Source organism: Strix uralensis, chromosome 8, assembly GCF_047716275.1.
Source record: "Strix uralensis isolate ZFMK-TIS-50842 chromosome 8, bStrUra1, whole genome shotgun sequence".
NCBI lineage: Eukaryota > Metazoa > Chordata > Aves > Strigiformes > Strigidae > Strix > Strix uralensis.
The window spans coordinates 29,597,442-29,617,598 of NC_133979.1; positions in this window are offsets into that span (position 1 = coordinate 29,597,442).

A 20,157-nucleotide genomic window follows, 5' to 3' on the forward strand; every position below is an offset into this window, starting at 1 on the left:
TCCCCTCAGCCCTGCTGTACCCCAGCTCCCCTCAGGCAGCCTCCGGGCCTCCCCGCTGCCTCTGGCTCCCCACGCTGTCCCCACGTCATCTCCACACCCCGGGTGGGAGCGGGGTCCCCCCTCCGCTGTAGCCCCCGGAGAGATCCTGCCGTCTCACCCCAGCCACTGGCATCTCCTCGCGGTGCTGCTTCTCTTGCTCTTCCCTGACCCAGGCGGTGCCACAAGCGGGGCCTGTCCGAGCACATCCCGCAGGCCGGCGGTGCCACATCCCACACCTGATGGTCCCATGCCCGCCAGGGGAAGCTGGCAGAGGTCCCACGGCCACCGAAACTGCCATTCAGACTTACGTGTCATGGACTCCTGAGGGGAAGGACTTCCCCAGCCTCCTTCTGCAGTCCCCAGGATCTGAGACTGCCCTGTGGCCAAAAAGACCTCTGCAGGCATCGGCTGGTGAGCAGCGATGGCCCTGGGACCAGGCTTGCCTGCAAATTTGTATTTAAAAAAGAACAAATAAACCAAAGTTACAGTGGTACAAGAATTTCCTGCGTGGGAGATGATTTCATCAGAATGTCCCTTTCTCAGTTCTGGGGGTTGCCAGCCCCAGGCCCCTCGTAACGCAAGGGATGACAGGCCCGGCCACAGTCCCTGACCTCAGCACGGGTTGGGGAAAGAGCCATCAGGTTGATCGCAAAGAGAAAAAAAATACAAGGCAATTGTTTTGCTTCCACTCTTCCTTTTTAATGAAACACTTTCCAGTGTTTTAAGCAAAACATGACTTTTCATTTTGAAATTTCCTTTCGAACCATTAAAATGTTTTAAAGTGGTTGAAGGCGAAGTGAGATGTTTTGATTTTTGTCGCTATGAAATGTTTCACTCAACACGTTCTTCGAGTTTCTTGATTTGCAAAAATTTTTTGAGGGTTTCTGCTTTCTCGCCCAAGACATCTCTATGTATTTTTTACTTTTTTGAAAAGGCAAAAAAGAGAAAGGGAGAAAAACATCCTTTATCTCCACAGCTCCCCAGGAAGCAGAACTTTATCCAAGAAACAAGGAGCCAAGGGACTCCTCTCCAAAGGTCCAAACTTTCAGACAGTTAGTCATCCCTTCACGCGCTTGCTCACACACCGAGTCTAGACACTGGCTGTCTCAAACTCTGGCAGGGACTCTCCCATCCCCAGAGGTCAGGCCAGGGTCTTTCGGGTTTGATTTTGAGCAGCTCCGAGGAGAGGCAGAGCAGCAGAGCTGAACGTGCACAGCAGAAAAGGGAGCAGTGGCTGCGGGGAGACAGACAGGGACGTTGGGGACCATGGGACGTGGTGGCCTGCTGACCTCGCAGACTCTTGTATTGTACATCCTTCCCCTGTTTCCCAACTCACAACACGATGCCTCAGCACACCAGGTAGGCACGAGAGAGGGGGAGCCAGAAGACCCCCCGGGGGAGCCGGCGTGGGTAGGGTACAAGGCACAGGTAGGGGTGAGTTGACTTGTCTGTGGGGTTGGTGAGCCCCAGACAGCCTCACGGCATCTCACGGGGAGAGGAGCAGAGCGATCCGAGCTGCTCCAAGAGAGGCATCCCAGCACGGGGCCTTGGAGGAGCCGTCGGGCCAGTGCAGAAATGGCCAGGACCCTGCCTCTGCCGTCTGCTGGAGTCTGTAAAATCCTTCCTGTCAGAGATAACTAATCCTGGGGCCTTTACAACGCCTCTCTTGAAAAGCACATTTCATTCCTCTGTCTCCTCCTGCCTTCCAAGTGCATGAGATTGCAATAGGTATTACCGAAAATATTCCCCATGGGAGCTGACACTGGACTCCCTTAAAACCCAAACACCATCACCCCTCCTTCCCCAAGACACAAGCGAGCGCTATCCTCTATTATCTCTACACCCACTAAATCTTCCTGAAATAAAGAATAAACATTTCCACCACACATAGTGTAAGTGTATGTGCCAAGCTACATCGCTTCCTCTCTGTGGTTGTTATAAAGTGGTTTTGTTTCAATGGTGAAGCAGATGGACAGATTCCAAGTCTGGCGTCCCCACTCCCTCCAAGTACGTCTAATGCTATCTTTGGTTTATCGCAGATTCCTGAAGAAAATGTTTACGGGAGCCCCTTGTTTAAAATCTTGGCTCCATCGCAGCATAATTCCTATTATTTATTAAATGAAAATCAAGCTGTTAATGCACCATTACTGTGGCAAAGTGAAGCTCTTGAAAGAGAAGGCTATTTCTCTGAGCACGAGGGAAGCATCTCCCCATCATCGTCGCTCAATGCTCACACCGCAATGGGATGAAAACCGGTCTCCTGGCCTGTGACTCCTTAAATATTTTCTTTTTGGTGAGGAGAGCCACAGATTCTTTTGCTTTGCTGTCCAAAACCTGACATCCTACAGTCTGCGTACAGATTGTACATAACACTCTCAGAGGGGCTTTACCTGAGACACCTCCGTGGCAATGCCCTTCTCTGTTCACCATGACCAAATTAATTTTTCTCCCTCTTCTGCAATTTTCCTCTAACATATTCCATGAAAAAAACAAAGCCCTTCCTATTTCCCAGCCAGCCGCAGGCCCCGTAACACAATGAGCTCCATACGGATTGTCTCTCTTGGGTTGAAGTGCAGCAGAGTTTACATTCCTAGATGGTTTTCAGAGATTCTTAAATTTTGCTGGAAACATTGTGTTGCTGCTTTGAACTGATTGTTTATTTGTCAATTTAGTCATTAACCTTCTTCCTTACTCCTTTGGCTTTTGATAAGACAGAAATGTCAAAGGGAAGGGAAATAGGCTCAGAATGATTTCCCCTGGTGAAGGATCCCAGTCCCCAGAAGCGAAGGGAGTTTTCTCATCAACTTTAGCAGAGACACAGCTTCACTCACCATGCCAGGTTAAATCAGCATTCAAGTTTTTTGCAGGGTTTGTGTGTTAGACTTTAGCAAAGTACCTGGGTCTTCTAGAGTGATTTTAATGTGTAGATCTCACAGCCCTTTCCAAAGGAGCTAAATACTGCTGATCCCAGTGAGAGGTGGGAAGAGCTGCCCAGGCAGGGGGAGAGCCAGAAATAGATTCCCACTCACCCCGTTCCCAGCCCCACATTCAACGCCCTGCATCACACCAACTTTACCATGGTCATGGCAAATGCATGGTAAATGCTCTTACGAAATGCATGTCTTAATTAACGTATTGCTTATTAATATGTCCTATTCACAAAATTATTACAAACAACCTGAATGTGGGTAAAATACTACAACCATGGGGGGGAGGGGGGGGGACACGACAAATTCTGTTCACGCAAAAATTTGTTGCATCTAAACTTGTTGTTTGTTGCTTATTCAAATGCAAGTAACAAAATTCTTACCATCAGAAGTTTACCAAAAAGGAAAACGGCTTTTCCCAATAGCTGACATAAACATGTAAGTGCTACCAAACATATTTACATGTTTGAAATAGATGGTATAATTACAATGAGTTATAGTCAATATTCAGTCTTTCCCCGGTTTAAATGCTACCTTCTGATACAGCACAACACATCCTTTAATTGTGATCACGTGCTCTTTCTTAGAGACTGCTGCAATTTTTTTCCCACAAAAACGTCTATAATTGAAAAGAAAATGGCATTGTTTAAAATAAATTCTCTGCCCTCCTGGAAATAAACAGGTGACTTCCCTTACAGAATGTCCTATTTCTGGGACTTCTACATCAGAGCAAACGATCTGCAAAATCATTTGGGACCTTTTTCCAGACCCCAAACTTGAATTTCAGCAAGGAAATGCAGTTTTGAAGACTGAAAAAAATCCAGCAAGGATTTTGAAAACAAGTCAGGTAAAAGCTATCAGAGGAAATATCAACAAAAGCAGTTGTAGAGTCCTCCAATAAAAGCAGGTCCATTCCAGACTCAACAAAAAAGGTCTTTTTCCCTCTTTCAGCCAATACTGATGTTCCTCAAAGGATACAAAATAGCCGTTAAATTCACTTCTATCTAGTGCGTCTCACATTCTGCACAGCTCTTTTAAAAAGAGAAAGCCACATTAGAGGGACAAGCACATGACTATATTCCACAGCTTCTCCATGAGATGTCACAAGTCAGGCCTCCAAATAAGAACTCCTCTCCACCACCAACAATATGGGCTCACTTTTGTAGTAAGCCTGTTTTCAGATGATTTACTAAGAAGGCATATCCCTAGCCTTCTTTTACAGATGGGGAAATGGAGGGACAAGTGCCTCACCTCTGCAAACCACTAGCGAGAGCCGAGGTTATGACTCAAAGGTGGATCACACAGTATCTACCTTGAGCAGACTGAAGGAAATCCCTGCTGCCTCATGTGAACTATAGGCATTTAGAATGACTTTCCTTGTGTCTCAGATGCAGACTCATGGTTTTGGGATGTTTTCCACCACGTCATCTACCTTCAAGTGGTCTTTATGGAGTTAATCTGCAGGCAGAAGTTGGTTTTCCTCTCCTGAGCTTTCCACAGATGTCCAAGGCTGAGAAGGCTGTGAAGGAAAAGGCTCAGCTACAGGTTTCTGATTTCACCTTCATAAAAGAGGGGTTTAAGGCTATCTCCAAAGACAATACCCACCAGCCCTGAATTAAGGGATAGGGCAAACGCCTTCTGCCCCTCCGCAGCAGTGAAGTTGTTGGGAAGTGCCCTTCCTGTGCAAAGGTCTGCCAAGAAGACCCTTGCTGCTCTCTGAGATAGAGCCCTACAATCCCATGCACCTCTCAAGCTGGCCATCACCACAAAGCAGTGAGCGAAGAGGTCACAGTGAGAGACTTGGGTTTCTATGGCGGTAAGCAAGCCAACAGCTCTAATTTGCTGACTCGCTTTTCAATAAAATCCACCCCCCTTGGCTTGTTCACAGATTCCTTCAGTCTCTCTCGCAGGGGTTTTGACCCAGTGTTCCTGCAGGCTTTCCTATTATCAGCCGTTGCATCCTTTCTACACAACTGCCGAAGTTGGACCTTAGCCTTTTATTTCATTTTCATTTGGCTTCTTCCCCAACTTCCCATATTTAAGCACTTTGCTTATTATCAGTCTGGTCCCTCCTGTACTTTGCTCAGCTCCATTCAACTAATTGGTTCGAGCATGGGCCCAGCATTCCCTAAAAGAGAGTCACTTCCCCTCGCACACAGTCACTGCCACGCATTCAACACCCTCCCCAGAATCCCAGAGCAGGAGCAATACTTCCTCTCCGAAAGGTGCTGGTGTCCTTGACTGAATGGGTCTGAGACAGTGATCGATATAATCACTGATATATGATTATGTCCCATATTGGTTCTTCACAGCCCAGGAAACACGTCCCCTGGCAGGCCCTGAAGGTTGTAGGACAGATAGGCTTTACAACCAGGCATTCATTTTCACTATTGCTGGTATCAAGAGCTTTCCCAGTAATATCCCTATATTGGACACCATCTTGGGAAGCACCAAATTTCAAATAGCCAGCAACCTAGGATGTTCACTTTAAGTCCTATGAATTGAAAATATTCGGATTCTCATATGGTCAGACGAACCAAAGATGCTTGCACCACCCTTGTTGATGACCTTGTCTTTTCAGAACACAAGTCACCACCACTTCCCTGTGGCTCCCAGGTCATAAAGAGGTGTCAAAACCACTTGCCTCTCACTTGTGAGTAAGGAGGCAGTGCTGCAGAGAGAATAACCACAAATCACAGCAGCAGCTCTCCTGCCCCCAAACCCAACCCAAGTTCACCAAGGACTTTACTTTCCCTGGTTGACTGGGCAGAAAACCTGCAAAGCTTAATGTCTTACCACGCTTTCCCAGGAGGAAAAAGTCTCACCTAGCATTGCTGTCAAGTCGCATATTGTATCTCACCCCAAAAAGACTTAGGCAGGTTAAGCCTGGAAGAAAGAGAAACTATCAAGGGCCGCTTGTTTGATAAGGGCACATCTATACTCCAGCAGCACCTGGTTACTGTGGGACATGTGGAGCTGGAAGCTGGGCTGGGGGAGCAGGTTGCCCTCCCTAGGCACTGTTCTCCAGAGGAGAAGCTAGAAAGGACAGGTTGTCACTAGTTCTGAATGAGAGCAAAGCCTGCAGAGCAAAAACTGTTCACATCTTGCAGTGAGCTCAAAGTCATCTAGCACTCGCATGCAAGGGGTGGCCCACAGACCCCATCAGCTCAGCACCCTCTAAGAAGGAAAAGCCTGAGAATTGAAAGTCAAGTTCACTGGGACTGTGGCTTTGGAGAGGGGTCCTGTTGAGCTGAAGGAGGTGGAGGTCTTGGACACTGCTCTGGAATGAGCCTGCAGCCTCCCACACTGGTGGCAGCTTCAGCCTTCCTGCCCTTCATTTAATACGTGCAAAAGTTAAGGTGTCCAAGGGGTGGGGATCTTTGGGAGAGGGCCAGAAGATGTTTGCCAGAGGGCTGGGAAAAGGATGAGGGCACCATGGTCGCGGCAATGGGGAAGACAAAAGGACATGTAAAACTCAAAAAGCTACCAACGACTCTAACATGCTGCTTTTCCCCCAGTCTCATACTGGGGGAGGTCCCCAAAGAATGTAAATTAATAAATCTTGTTTGAAGCAGTACCAATTTACTCACAGTAAAGACCTGGCTTTCAAATTTTAGAGGCCCCAAGTGGGTGTTGCACAGGAGCCTGAATTGCAAGGCCCAGGCTGGGAAGACTCCACTCAGTTCACATTGTCCTGGCCTCAAATAAAAGAGCTGAAACTCCTCCTGTGCTCCAGGCTGCTCAGCTCCTTCCTCCAGCTAATTGTTATTTCCCCAGTCGGATAGTCTATTTCTGGAGCAATACAAGAATTAGGACAGAGAGAAAGACACTGGCAGAGCCCAAGGAGGAGCAGGGAGGAGAAGTCGTCCCAGGTCCCCACTGTCTCCATGGAACAGGCAGTGTCGGGCTCTCAGCAGCCAGATGGGGATGGCGTGGGAGGAGAAAAGTGGGAGCAGTGTCCTGTGAGATACAGAGCGCCTTGGGCAGAGGGGAAAGGGAGGAGAGGCAAAGCAAGCCACAGACTTTTGGTTTTACAGGGAAGGGAACATGGATATTTTAACGTCATCAACCCCCTCTCTGACTGAAATACATAAGCTGTGACCAGCCCAGGGGTGGGCAGCAGATACAGAAGCAGCAAAGACATGTGTTCATCCAAAGGTGCCCTGTACCTTCTCCTCAGAGAACTGCCCCAAGCATGCAGAGCAGTATTTGGCATGTTAAACCAGCCCTAGGCCAGGCCTCATACCGCCTCTACTGCAAAGCCCTCAGCGCTGCCCACAGCGGCCAACAGGTCTGCTAACTCCCAGTTAACCCTATCTCCCAGCCCTGCTCAACACTGGGAGCTGGGAATGCAAACCATCCCACCAAGACATGCTCTCAACATCCAGCCTGTTCTATTTCCACTTCTTCCTGCCATTCAGTTGAGACAGAGCCCGGCTGAGAAGGGTCAGACTCACCACATGAACCCAAAGGCTCAAGGTAAACCAGGGAGAGCAGTTCCCAGGGCTTGGGCTGGAGAGTGGGGAAATGACAAGCACGTCTCCTGAAACCTCATCAGCTTGCCAGTCTTGTGACCTGAAATCAAGGCTGTCAGGGACTGCTCAGAGTTAATAGCAGTGGTTATTTGCATTTGAGCTAAGGGGTTGGCTCGGAAGCTTTAGGCAGTCACTGTTCCCGAGAACAAGGAAGGGGACCCCTTGCATGCACACTCTGGACACATCTGGCCAGCTGCTGCTCCTGGGCACTGCCATGTGGTTGAAGTCAAAGGCGTGAGTCTGGAGGAGGAGCAAAGGCAGAGATCTACAAGAAATAGCACATCCATTCCTTTCACAACAGCACCTCCGACTCTGCTGGTATAAGAGAGATGGACGCTTAGCCAGATCTGGAGCACAGGGCACACTGTTGCAGGTAGCACCCTGCTTTACTCCTTGACCAGAGAAGTGTTATTTACCAAAGTACATTCAGCTTATTTTCATAGCCTGCATAACGTAGCACTCTCCAATCCAGTGCTTGGAGATGGACTGCACATGGACTGGAGGCCTCAGTGCTGCTGTCAGCCCTGGAGGAACATCCTAGAAGAAAACCACTCCTGGGAGATTCCACCATCATAACCTGCTCTGGAAAAAGACAGACTCTGCCAGATCTTCACCACAGGCAGGACAGGGACCTTCGCTGCACAGTGCACTGTTTGCCTGTGAATGGATGGGCCCAAGCAACTGCTGGAGAGACCTTCACCAGGATCAAAGTTTGGTTAACAGCAGAGAACACGTAGTACCTGCATTTTGATGTCAAGTTATCAAAGTGAGTCATTTCAACGACAGAGCAAGCTAGAGCAACCTCTGCATAGACATGGTTAGGCTGACTCCGTTCAGTCGCAGGCCTTTCTCTACACCAGAAACCCAAGCGATACCAGTGATAATAGAATGGCATTGCACTAGATTTACTCTGTGGAGCTGGGACCAGACTCTAACTCTAGCTTTTACACAGCTTGCTTTATCATCTCCCCTCACCACCCCTTAACTCCAACTCCATGTGCTAGAATAACCAAATACCATCAATTAAATTGCCTCAGAGGAAACAAAATGTGCATTTTTACAGTCCTGAGCCAGAGCCCTGCTCTTATGCTACATGATGAAAGGAGTTCTTTAGGCTGCTCAAAACACTTGCATTAAAAGGCAAATATTACTGTTTCCTGCTTTTTTCTTTGAAACCCAGAGCAGATGAGAGAGAATTCATAATGTGGAATCAGAGATGCCCCTTAAAACAAGAAATCAATGTATCTAGTCCTCAGCCAATGTAGGACTGGATGGATCCATCATAAGGACAGAAGAATGGTCTTGGCTTGGTGCTGGAATTGCAGCAGGAAAAAATCTGTGGTGGGACACAAGAATCCTTTCATGATGGACTAAAGAAAAAAACAAAATCAAATTTCTGAATCTTCCCATTAGGCAAGTGTTTCTGCAGTGAGCATCTCTTCCCACTTACTCAAACACCCTTTCCCTGGCTAAAGAGGAGTGGTGGTGTTTGTTGCACACACATGCACACGCAAATCCCACACGTGCTCTTTCCATCCCATTTGAGGCACAGCTTCCCAGGCTGTATCAAGTGCAAAGTGAAATCACCTGAAGAGTGTCGCTTTAAAAGCCACGGAAGTGCAGAGAGCAGCACCAGCAGCAGTCAATAGCAATTTCCACCACCGGGTCGATACCATCTGATGGCTGTGTAGCTGTAAAGATTGTTTCACACACATATCAGGAGGTGGGCAGGGGCAGGAAAAGTGGAATTGGTTTTAATGATTGCAGGATTCAAAGTACTCCTGGCTCCCTTTCCCTCTTCTTCTCTCACAAGAAATACATGCACAAAGAGTCAGAAATCAAATTTCCAGCTCTGTCAGTTCCTATCACACCAGCTCCCCAGCTTGGACTCCTTCCCAGTTTGCCAGGGAAGCTGCTCCTAATCCACTGAGAAGTGCATTACCGGGAGATGGAGTTGCAGCCTGTGTCCAAACTTCCCTGCAGTTTCAGGTCATTAGCTCCACCGGTTTGGACACTACAGCAGAAGCACAGTGCTCAGGTTCAAACCCAAGGGTTTCCAGATGAGGGTAATTTGCACTGTTTTATCTCCCTAGACAAGATCAGCATCTCATTTTGCTAGATGCTGGATGGGCAGGGAATAGCAGGCAAGCACAAACAGCTAAGCACAAAAAAGAAAACGTGTAAATGACTATAGCCTAAAAAATAATAGCACATTGTGTTTCTGTTGCATGGTAAAGTGCTTTTCAGCCAGCAGCTCCAGGGGTAACACATGAACAAACGTGCCTTGGTCAATGTTTAGAGCATTACTGTGGGATGAAGGAGGCCAGTTCCATGGCCTGGGGTTCCCAGGGCTGGCCCCGCGGTCCCAGCTCTGCTCTTTGGCTCCTGTAAACACGCTGAAGTACCAGTCACTGCTTCGTTTCCCTTGTACTGTCTGTCTGCCTCCTGCCTGAGGCATGGACTCTTTCTTACAGGTTTTCACTAGCTGGAGCTCTGATCTCTGGTAGGAAAACCTCTCAATTGCTCCTGCAGAAAATGAAAGCCAAGACTGTGTCTGCTTTTCAGAAAATAAAGAACATTAGTTTGATCCTTCGTCTTCCAGTTCATTAATGCACTGACATCTAAAAACAAACTTCTCCCTCACCATCACATAAATAAGCAAGATAATTTTCCAAGGAGCTGAGCCCTCAGCAGTCTCTCTCGTGACCCTCAGCACATGGGTACCAGGGTGGGAGCAGAGCTGGGCATCTTCAGGCATCTCTCTTTGCAAAATGGGGCAAAGCAGCCTCTCCACGACTCATCAGGCTGTGCCAGATGGACACACCTACCTCCTCTGCTCCTGAGATTATTTCATAAACACAAGTCACCGCTGTCTTACATGCCCATCATAGAATATTCTATCGACACCCTCACTTAGGCCTCATATGATAACTGAGAAGCAAACACAATAACCATAAGAGTATGCTACCAACAGGTCTTTCTTTCACCTTGTAGGCTGTCACATGAACCTGTGCATGTGTGATACGTGTACACACACATCCTTCCCTCTTTTTCTCCCAGCCCCTAAGACACCAACCCCTATTTGCTGCAGCTCTTCATTTTATTTTTTTAATAAATACTCAAACATTGCAAGGCCTGATCGCCAGCTTGATTTTTTGTGGAAGGGATAACGCATACACACAATATCCACAATGGTTAGAAGCATGCTCCCCAACTCCCAGCCTCCAGAGTCCTTTTAGAAGCAGAAATGGCATGTAACAGTACCCAAATCTTGAAGCCTGGAAGTGGTGAGTGAGGTAGAGCTTCACTGCAAGAGTTGGAGACACTTAAGAGAGGCAGACTGCAATTAGTAGGGCTTGCTGAAGATTTAAATCAACAGAAAACCAGCTGGGGTTCAGCCACCAAGGCTACTATTGCTCTGGATCCAGCTTCACAAATAGCTTTTTTCCTGGGAAGAAATATGAAGAGAGGAATAAAGAAAGGGGAAACACGTAATTTCGGTATTTTTAAACAAGGTATCTCGCTGTTTCAGTTTGAAACACTTCTGGTTTATACTTGCCCCTTCCAGAGGACCTGCCAGCTTGCCCCAAGTGTGCTGCCACCACCATCTCTGACCCCTCCAGCCGTGCAGAGGTGGCCACTGCAGCACTCCATCCAGCAACACTGCCAGGAGATGGGGAGGGTGACCAACACGGTGGAAGACAAACAAAGCCCAAGCCGTGGCATTATGGAAGCTCGTTAACTCAGCAGAGGGAGGTTGACACAATGCAGCGGACCTCTGACCGTTGAAGGAAGCTGGAAAACAAACTCCTCTCCACGCCCATGACACTGATGGTGAGGCCACTTGCCCCCTTCAGCCTGGCCAGAAATGCAGAAGAACCTGCAGATGATGAAGACTTGAAATTCAGAGCTGTCGAGGTCAGACAGGCCACCCGCATTGACTAAAACTGCTCTGGTACTGTGCAGGTGGAGGAGCTGTGGGAATTTCAGGTCAATGTCTACCCTGCCTGCCAGAACCACACACGCACGCAAGGAGACACCCCCTGAGCCCCATGATGTCTCCTCAACAAGTTTGCAGCTTTGCTAATTAGTCACTAAGCCAGCACCCACCACCCCTTCTGCTCACAATAAATCAAAACATCACAAAACTCTTGCTGCATTAAAAAAAAAAAAAAAAACAAACACCAAAGTTATTATTTTTGTTTGTCTTTTGTGTCACGTCTTCCACTTTCTGTAAAAATAAAGTAGAAGGTCCTTGTAATGTGAGTCCAGACGCTGGGTCTTTAAATAAAATCCCATGCACTGGGAGATGCTCAAGGCAGTGGTGAGCACAGCTTCTGCTTTGCCTGTGCTCAACCCTGCAAAAGACTGAAAGGGCTCTGTCTGCTCAGCAGTCAAAGAAAATCTTCGTCGTGACTTGATCCCAGATACCCACAGAGTGAAAATAGCTGAGATTGGCATGTTCGTTAGGCTTGCAGGTAAAAGGCACAGTAAGCAGCAAAACCCAAAATAAATAGTGAGAGTTGACAACACTGAGTGAGGGAACCTTGAATGGGAAATAAAAGACAATTTTGAACAGTGAGGGTAGTTAATCACCAGGCCTGGTTACCAAGGGAAATGGCAAATTCATCATCAGTCAGAGGTCACGCATGGAGACTGGATGTCTTCCAAAAAGCAATGCTCTGGTTCAGGATCAAGTTTTTGGGTTCAAGAGCATCTCTCAGAGGAGAATAACACCCTCCGTCACTGCCCCCACGGGTGATGCTGGCCTGAGCTGCCAGGCGAGCGGGTGAGGGTCACAGTGCTGCAGAGACCCCGCCTCACAGGCCAGCCTCTCCCCCCAGCCTGGCTCCCCACACTCGCACCAAGGCTGGCTCGTGGGGCTCAGCCAAGCGCTGACACCCTGTGCTGACCATGGCTCTTCTCCAGACACCCCGCCTGAGCCAGGCTCCAAGTCCCAGCCTCCGTCACACTCAACCCCAGCGTGGTGCTTCTGGCCACAGTGGCAAGCTGTGCCACCGTGCTCCCTGCACCGGAGCACTGACTGCCCAGCGCAGCCAGGGAAGTGGAATAATGATCTCTTTTTTCCTTTACTCCTTTTAGTCTCTGCATCTGCTCCTTCCTTCCTTTAGCTGCCATGCAAAACCAGGCCCAAAACACACACTTTGGCTTCTGTTTACACTTTCAGGCGGTTTCGCTGATGCCCAAGATGCTGATTTGAACCAACCTCTCAATGCCACCTTACCACCCACTCAGCTCCCCAACCCTCCTGGGAAACAGAAACAAAATTCCAAGGGCGAAGCAAAGCAGCCTGGGCATCCCTGATGTGTTCCAGCATCTCAATCTTCCAAACATCACATGGGAGAAAAGCAAAACAGATCAGAGTCTGTCTTCTGCTTTGATTGTGGACACAGAGCAAAAAGCCAGCTAGTACGTCACAGCGCCACAGTCCCTGCATGGAAGTGTCTCCCCAGATCCCAAAGGGCAGAGCTGTGCTCTCTCCCCTCCTTCTGCACCAGTCAATATGGCCAATTTAAAGAGGTTTCAGAAGAAAGCAGGTGCCTGCAGCTCATGCTGTTTCCCTGACCCTTGTAAATCCAGTCTCTTGAGTGAATGGCTTGTTTGGAGAGAGCCCTCCATTTGTTTGTCTGGGCTCTAGTGATAATAGCTCTAATTTATCTCTGAGCTGGGCAGGCATGTCTAATGTGTTTGAGTATTTAGAAGCATTACGGAGGTTTCATTTGGTCAATTGTTTCTTGAAATCCTTTCCCACACACAGAACAGCCATGCAAAGGTGGAACCACTCCACCGCAGGCAACCCCAGGAGCCGCAGCCTGTGCTGCCAGCCTGGGAAGGGCACACATGCCGAGGCTGCTGGATGCATTGAAGAGGAGGCACAGTGATCCCAAAGACCTTAGCACCCAGTCTGGGGAATTAAAGACCAAACAGCTGACCTTTGAAAGGGACAATGACAAGACAGTCTGGAATGTGCCACCACGCCTCCTCCTGCTTAGACCTTCCAACCCTGTTAGCTTTATCATCTATCTCCTCCATCTCAGCTCAGACACACTTCATCTCAGCTCAGACTTGATTAGGCAGGGCTAGCTTGGCATCTGCACTGGGAAATACAGCACCGTTGGCCAACACATTGTACCTAATCTTAAATTAACCCTTCCTGCACGTCAGGGTCCATTCCAGCTATAACCAGACACCAGGCAAAGACCCTTTAAGCTGGCTCCCAGCAGAAGGGGTTAACTTGAGTCAGTGCTGGGGAATGGCGGGACCAGGTCACAGGTAGAACATTCGATCCAACCACAGAGTTACTTACAGCTCAAGTCTACACTGCTTAACATGCTACCGTGCATCACCTGCGCTGTGCTTGCAGGTCCATGCACGCTTCAGCCCATGACAAATGCAAGGTCACGTGCCTTGGCTTAAATCACTTTCGTGGAGGTTTCAGCAATTCTCTTCATGCCATTTCAGCTAATTTTAGCTGCGAGCTGAGAGGCCGTTACCGAGGTTCAGCTGACTGGTGGCAATTTATCAGGTCACCCTGTTGAGGTAGGGAGCCTGATCCAGCGCAGCTCTGCCCTCTCCACTCTCCCTTTCCCGAACACGGGAGCAGGAACATCGAGAACCAGACCTGTGGTACAGCACCTGTAGCCCCAGTGCAATTTAACGGAGCATTAGCATGAGCAAGTTCACACTGCTTGCCATGCCCGTCCTCCACGCCACCCTGCGCACTGAGATGCAACTGGTGCTGGAGGGGAGCGTGTCGGGCACCGCTCACCACTGCGCAGCCGGGAGGAAATGACGCTACAGCTCCCCGGCTGCGATCATGGGGCTAATTTATAGAGGCCGAATGTAATTACTTACCCTGGCACACAGCCAGGACACCAAGGTTAACACCCTCGCTCTCCGAAGAGTGCCAGGGGAACGTTAGAGGGATGCTGCCACGTCATTTTATATGCCTTGACTTCAGGTGTTGCACACAGCAAGCTTTTGCAAGGGCCAGTCAGCAGGAAAAGGGTCGTCATGGAATTTTTTAAAAAGCAAAATAAAAGAAGGGTTTGGCTTTCTGCTTGGCTGTTTGGGTTTATTAACTTAAACTTTACTGTGCTGCACCAGGGACCCAAATACAACAGCCCTGCAGAAAAGCGAGGGTTTGCAGATGCATCCTTTGGTTGCTTTGGAAAGTTTTGAGCCTCTCTTGGCTTTGCTAGAGAAATCATGCGAGGCCTTGAAAAAACATCGCTTCATCTCTGTCCCTGAGCTCCCTGTCCCTACAACGGCCTTGGCAGTGTCTGAGCTGTCATCTCCTGGAGCAGGGGCTGGCGCAGACACCGTGTCTGTGCTGTGCCGGCCGGAGTGAGTGCTTGGCTCGACAGACTCCTACAGCGCTGGCAAAAGTTTCTCATGGCTCTAAATTTTTTACATGGGCTTAAACCAGATTGAAATAGCCCTTGTTAAAAATAAAAGCCACCAAATTTAGCCTTCCTTCCCTCTTCCCCACCCCCGCCTCCCGTTTCCTGGAGTATTTGCAGCAGGCGGCTGGTTGGGAGGTTTTTCCCCAGGGGTTTTGTCTGTTATTTATAAAGCTTTGATGAAAAATGCAAAAGAAAGGGAAAGAAAAAAAAATAAATCAACTTCCAGGTGACCTCTCTCCTTCTGCAGCAGCTCTGCTCCCTGCAGCGACGAGGCATCACGGCAGCCACAGCTTCAGGGACTGCATCCAGCAACCTTTGGGGTCAATGCAAACCTGCCCTCTGCCTTCCCTGGAGTTTCTCTCCACCCCACTCTGTCCCCGAGGGATGTAGCAATGAGGGATACAGTTCCCTTCATTTTGGGTTTATTAGCTCAGCAAAAAATGACACAAAACCTGCACCTCTTAGCAGCGCCATATTACTGGCAGGTGTCCCTGGAGCTTAATGGTCTGGAGGACTTCCTAAAAACTGATAGCACAGGATCTTGGAGGAGCTGGGCTGCTGTCCCATCCTGGTTTTAGGGCAAAGCAAAGAAAAAAGTCTTACAAATACATCCCTCCTGACTGCCCCACTTCTGGGATGAGAGCAGGGCTAGTCCCAGAGCACCCAGAGCTGATGGGGGCATGTTGTGTCTGCTGATGAACCAAAAGACCCGAATAAGTGAAAAACTCTCTGGCCTTCACCTTAGGCCATAAACCCACACAGAAAAGGGCAAGGCAGAATGCCAGTCCCTTTACCCTCTGCGGGTCACCTTTCTGGCAGGAGAGTAAGGACAAGCATAGCAAGAACGGCAGCTGCGTGACAGCAATCCTCTTTGCAGGGCTGCGATGGCTGCACCCTCTGCTCAGCCCGACGCGGGACCAGGGACGATGCCCGGCACGGGAGCGTTACCCCGTGATCCCTACCTCTGCGGCTGGTGGGGGGAGCACTGCAGCGATGCGTATGCATGTACTTATCTATATATGCATGTGTGTATGTACTATGGCATGCATATGGTGCATGTTGAGACAAATAATATTTTGAGAACAAACATTTCATTTTAAAAGTCACTGTATGACAACAAGTTAATTATCTATCATATCATCTCTCAAACCCAAACATTTTGAAAGCTAGGAAATAACTAATTAAGATCATCATAAATCTTACTCTGTCTCACAATCTCATTTTCCTAAGAAATAGGAAGAAATACATATTTCATCACAGTGCAACATCCGTAACTCTGACCTATAAGATATTAATGACTAGTTCATGCGATTTCTCTATCTAAACACTATCTTGCAAAGGTTACCATAAGGTAGCACAGGATAATTATTTGGTAATGCTCTCCTGGCAACCTGACTTCCAATAAATGTATAGACAGAGATAGGAGGAAAAAAAAAAAAAAAGACAACATTGGGATCCTCTTGCCTAACACAAGCCACGTGACTTCCTCAGATCCATTTCGCTTTGAACCAGGACAAATCTTAAAGGGGAACATAATTAACTGCTCCCAGTTAAGGCTTTGCTGCCTCTTCCTCCTCCAGACAACTGCCCCCAACAGGGTCCTTACCCCCAAGCCTCTACCCACTCCTGGGGCTTTCCTCTGGAGCTTGTTTGGCCATAGCTTTGGCAAACAGCTGGCCATGTCTAGAAGACAACTTCAGATTGATCCTGGATAGATAAATCAAATTCACTAGAGAAGATGCACAAAGCTAGGCCAGAACTACAACACCATTAACATGCTCAACATGACTCAGGAGCTTAAGGACTTGAACATGGAGGAAATCTCAAATATTCTTTAGTTAGGGTGTGAAATGAAGGTGGGACAACCATTCAAGCAAGGCTTTGAGCCTGGACCCATGTTTAATAGGAAAGGGGTGTTCACATTTAGCATCAGGACTACAAAGGAAAAAAGATGAGGTGGGGGAGAGATCAGCAAAGGAAGACACATCTGGAAATCAAGAAATACAGGAACAAAATGAAACTTGGCAGGACTCAGGCAGTTAGACCTTGAAGGAGAGACAGAAACACAGCAAAAAGGGCTTTCATCATAAAAGGAGAGCAAGTGACAAAGTACTGCTGCTCCACACTCATGGTGGAGGTCTGTGTTAGGTAGCTTGGACATGGCCTCAGGAAGAATAAATCAATGCTTGGTGCCTGGTGAGGGCAAAAGCAAGGAAGGCACATGTAGAAGTGGCAACAATCCTTACCCAAGTGATGGTCCAGAGCAGAGGGAGGCAGATACTCCTTACAAGCCATCACTCAGAGAGCCAGCATCCAGAAGCTGCCTCCTGTAACTGCAGTGTAGGAGATGCAGCACCTCCTCTCAGCTTTGAAAAGCCAGTGAGTCTTCAAGGCCTCAAAACAAGTTTTGAAGCTGAGATCATTTGGGATTCAGAGCTCACTACATGGAAAATGAGCCAAAATCCAACATGGCTCTTGCAAATTTGGGTCTTAGTAGGCAAATCCCCAAACCAGCTTTCTAGATGAGACAGGAGGTTCAGCTGGGGAAGACTCACTGAATGGTGCCCCATGGGACACATCCCGTTGGGGTGGGAGGATGGGGATCGCAGAGAGGGGCAGAGCAGGGTTAAGCTGAAGGACTGCGGAAGGGACCTGCGAGACCATGGGCTTCCTTTGGGCACGAAGAGTTGCCTCCAGCCCAGCAGCTGCCAAACACTAATCCATCTCCATGTCCATCAGCCAGGGCCATGGCAGGAGCAGAAACCTCTGGCCTCGGGGCAGAGTGGACTTTGGTGCAGTCTAGGGAGGGAATTAAAATAGATCTAAACATAGTGCTACATACAAGGCGGCTCTTACACTGATGAAGCAGGCCCTGATTTTGTGAAGGACATTTGCAAGCAAATTTAAACTGAAGGAAAAAAGGCCCTTTTTATACTGGAATTAAAATGTCTAGACAGAGCCTTCCCGGTGTAACTGGACCTGCACATACTGATCGTGATACACCTGATAAAACTTCCCATGTAGACAGGGACTAAGAAATACTTTGGCAGAAATTCCAGCAGGAGCCATTTTAAAAGTATTTAATCTCGAGAATTACTTATGCTATGTAATGAAGTCTGCATTATGGCTGTTCATTACATGGACCCTAAACACTAGAAAGCAAAAGGATTTTCTTTGGCATTAGGACAGGAATCCACGGCATAGACAAGCCTGGCCCTCAGCGTGAGGTCATATCTCCCTCTAGCTGCTGGTCCTGGGGACTCAGCAGCCTTTGACCACCCAATGCCTGCACAAGCTCCCCTCTGACCTCTCCTACATGCCAGTGCTTCCAGTGCTGCAGGTCTTGGGGTCACTTCTTGCTGGCTGCAGTGCTCCTCCAAGGAGTGCAAAACAGCTCAGCTTTTGGAGAGGACACACTGCAGAAGGGAGGTAGAGAGGCTGAGAGTAAAAGCCACAAGGTCAATGGCTTCTTCAAAATAAGGCAGCATAGATTAGACGGTGTGGCACGCAGAGAGCATGGGACCCTCTGCAGAGGAGACATACTACAGCCAAGATACTCGTGGTTTATGCCCCATCTTAGCCCAGCTAAATCCACAAAAGACCTTCAAGTCAATTTTCTCCTTCCGGCATACAGCAGGATCCAAGCAGTGCTCAGCATCACACTGATGTTCTCAGAGACGCATTCCCCAGCCCAGTGGCCCCAGGTCTCCAACCTGCCATTATGATGTTGCTACATCACTCACATCTTCAGGGCTAGCACCAGAGCTTGCTATCAAAATGCCACCATCATCACCAAAATGTCCCAGCAAGAGCAATCCCAGAGGAGGAGCTCATCCCTGGGTCCTTGGAGATGGGCTACTTGAAGATCACTGGGTCTTCCTAGAGGGCAATGAGTAGGTAGGAGGGTCAAGGGGAGAAGGGAACTGGCTCCTCCAAAGTGTCCATCTGCAGTTCCTGGGGAAATGGCTGGAGGAGAGGGCCCCTTCCAGAGCCAGCCAGAAGGGAGACAGAGAGCTTCAGCCCCTCTGTAATGCCTCACAGGGTGGCAAAGGAAGCTGCTTTGTTGGGACGACACAAAGCTTTTTTTTTTTTTTTTTTTTTTTTTTTTTAAGAACTGGATGGGAGCCTTGATTTAGGGGGCTGGAGTCTGGTGGCTGAAAGATGTCTTTTGTCACACGAGTCACAGTTGGCCTGACTGGTCCCACCGGCATTTTCAAGTCAGCTTCTTCCTTACATGTTCAGATCTGAAGGGGAAATCCTGTGCAAATCCTAGCCTGATGATCCCTTCAGCCAGCCACTGTTTAGCAATGTTGGAGGGGGTGTGTGTGTGTGAAGGAGACATTTTTCCTCCTGCCACAAACCTGGTGGTAGCAACTTCTCCTGGCAGGTACCAACCAGGAATCCAAATCATCCTTAACAACAACAAAGAAACCACCCCAAAACCAAACCAAAAAGCCCTTTCCTTAACTGTGACTTATTTTCTTCAGATGCACCTGGACATATAAGTACTCTAGAAGTGCGAACAGGCTTTGAGGAGCAAGAAACAAAGAGCAGTAGGAAAAAGTCAACATTTCAACAACTAGAAAGGGTCCCACAAAAACACTCACAACTCACGAACTTTAAAAATTGTTCCTTAGGCACAGCAGGAACCTTATCAGCTCTGCACAGCACAAACACAGTTTCCAGCTCTGATCACTTTTCTAAGCCAAACCCACAAGAGAACTAAAATGGAACTTTATCATGCAGCCAAGCGCAACCCTGGGGCTCCTTCTCATCCCTCCAGTCAGGTGGGTTATATGTGCAGGAGCTGGCCTTGATGCTATTCCAGCACTGGTTGTAGTAGAGAGGCACCATGGGGCAAACATGACTTCAAGTCACCTTCCAGCCTAGGGCTGAGGAAAGTCTCAGACCCCTGATAAATTCAGATCCCTGTTAAATTCACCTTGCTTCTCCTGGGATCTGAAAGCAGAGTGTCCGTATGGCAAGGCAATGGCCACAGCTCTGCTCTTCCCCCTAAGCAAATCCTAGCTCTCCAGACACCCTCTGCAAGATCTGTAGAGATCTAAGAGAGCCTTCTTGTGTCACCTGAAGGTCCCTTTACATTGCCAGTGTAATACAGAGGGGCTCCAGGCTGAAGCCGACCGCAGAGCACATCTGTGACAGACCCCGCCAGGACCGGTGTGCCTGAATAGCCACATGCGTACATGCACAAACACATACACACACAGT